This window comes from Pseudonaja textilis, chromosome 1 (assembly GCF_049901715.1).
Source record: "Pseudonaja textilis isolate UNSWEBS1 chromosome 1, rPseTex1.2, whole genome shotgun sequence".
In the NCBI taxonomy this organism is placed as follows: Eukaryota; Metazoa; Chordata; class Lepidosauria; order Squamata; family Elapidae; genus Pseudonaja; species Pseudonaja textilis.
Window position 1 is genome coordinate 322,960,697 of NC_141990.1, and position 2,752 is coordinate 322,963,448.

Below are 2,752 nucleotides of genomic sequence, written 5' to 3' on the forward strand. Positions count from 1 at the left end.
GAAGAAAGGGAAGGGAAGGGAAGGGAAGGGAAGGGAAGGGAAGGGAAGGGAAGGGAAGGGAGGAAGGAAGGAAGGAAGGAAGGAAGGAAGGAAGGAAGGAAGGAAGGAAGGAAGGAAGGAAGGAAGGAAGGAAGGAAGGAAGGAAGGGTTCACTTAATAATTGTGGCAAGAAAGATCGTAAAATGGAAAACTGTCTCACTTAGCAATGAAATTTTGGTCAATTGTGGTCATAACTCGAGTACTACCTGTATTTCCTTACCCCTCTTCCAGTCAATCAAAGGTGGAATAAACACAGCTTTAAATGACAATAATTGCTATATCTTCACTCCAACACATGTTTGATGGCTTCTACGCGTTTCAGGACCATACTCCATTATGTCTTCCCTGTCATCAACGTTTGGAAATGTAGCGGTTGAACCGTGAGCAAATATTGGGAATTGATTCATTTCTTGGAAGAAAAAAAACCCCCTTCTTCTGAAAAGGGAACGTTTTCTGTTGTAGATGCCAAATAATACGGGAAATCAAATCTCAAATTCACCTTCTTAACCTCATAGATTAGCAATGAGACCGGAATGGTGTAGTTTTTATGTCGGCTAAGACACTTAAGGAACAGGAAAGTTAAAATATCCTAAATAAAAAAAGGAAAATTCCCTGTAGCCCTCTAAGAATTCAAATTGTTTTGGCGCACCTCTACTCTCCCTGTGAATGGCCCAAGGCCAATATGTTTACACAGGGCTTCCGTTCCCATTAGGGAAGGATTCCATAGCTGAATGATCCATAAATCAACTTGGCATCCCGAAGGAAAAAATAAGATATCTTGGCCACCGTTTCCTCCTCAGTGGGAATTTTTATTTTACCCTGTTCCTCTGAAGAGGAAGTGAGGAAACCAACGTTGTCTTTCGCTTTAGGCAAACGCTTTAATGGGAAAAACATCCTTTTTGCTGCATTCTGAAGAAATTGGAGAATATAGCTTTTTTTAAATAGCCCCCACGGAAAGCACCAAAAATAAAGATACGCGCTAAGCAACGGCTTTATCGATGTACGGTGTTTGTCCATTCCTGCAGATGATACATTGCTGGATTTAGAACGTAGAATAACAGGGTTGGAAGAGATCTTCTAGCCCAGGTAGGAGAACCTAAAACCAGGGGTGTCCAAGCTTGGCAACTTTTAAGATTTGTGGACTTCAACTCCCAGAATTCCCCAGCTAGCCATACAGGGAATTGAAGTCCACAGACTTCATAATAATAATCAGAATACAGCTGGACAACAGAATAACAGAGTTGAAGGGGAGACCCTATACCATTTCAGGTAGTCCAGTCTTTTCTTAAAAACCTCCAGTAATGGAGCACCCACAATGTCTGAAGGCAAGTCATTCCACTGGCTAATTGTCTTCACTGCCAGAAAATGTTTCTTTAAGTCCAGGTTGCTTTTTCTCCTTGATTAGTTTCTACCACTTGCTTCTTGTCCCGCTTTCTGGTGCTTTGGAGAATAAATTGACCCCCTTCTTATTTGTGGCAGACAGCTGGTCATTCGCATCCGCTTAGAGAGTTGTTGAAACACACCCTGAGGACACATAGATAAACCTAGGGCAAATGACCGGCTGTCTGCAAGAAATATAAATCTTTCATTCCCCACCATCCTGTCAGAGCTGAAGAAGCTTCTTGGATGAGAAGTGAAATGTCTTCAAAAGACGAAACAAGAAAGTTCAGTTGCCTCCTGAAAAAGCACCTTTGGGACAAGCATCACCTGGATGACTGAGAATCTCTACAGACTTTTGTTTTGATTGTTATAAAACTCCTGTCCATCAACTTCATTGAAAAACCTCTGGCTTATTATTTGGAGGAAGGCAGACGGTCTGTCTATTTTGGATGTCCTGTGTGATTTTAGACAGCTTGATCGGGTTGTTCTACCCTGGATCAAAAGTTGAAAGTTGTTGCGTGAAAACTATTCCTTTTAGTTTTATAATCTCCGATCTTAACATCTGTAAGCTGGGCTGATCAAAGCGTCTAAACTTCCAAAGACAACCTTGTGCCTCGCGTACAATGAAATCTGTCGTGGGTGCATTGTCACCTAATTCTTCCCCGGTCCCATGTCTGAATACCGCAGTGTGTGTAATAGCTAGCAAAGTCTCTTTGAACCTCAGGCCTTGGCCCCTTAGAGAAATATCTGCTTGAACTGATAACGAAGAGCTTGAGTTACCGTACTGGTTGCATCTTGTCTTTCTTTTAAAACATTCAAACCCCTCTGTGTGCTTATTCGGAGGTTGACACATTCCAACCACAACTAGTGTGAAGAGAGCACCAAAGAATGTTGCACCTGGAGCATTTTCTAAAGAGGAACAGTTCAGGACTATTAAAACACAATAACATAGAACACTGTCAAACTATTTACTAAGCCTGCATTACTATTACTATTAATCTTCTCATCGTTCCTATCACCCATCTCCTCCCACTTACGACTGTAACTTTTTTGCTTGTATACTTAGAAGAAGTGGAAATTTTGCCTAATGAATGGGCAGATCATAATCCAATACAGGTAATATGGAAGGGCAGGGCAAAACCAAAGAAAAGATGGACTTTAAACACTCAATTAATAAGAGAGAAAGAATATATTAATAAATTAAAGGAGGAATTGATTTTTTTTATTAAAGAAAATGATAACGGAGAAACCACGAAACAAAACGTTTGGGATACGATGAAGGCGGTTATAAGAGGCACAACAATCTCTTATAATGCTAAGAGAAACAAGGAAA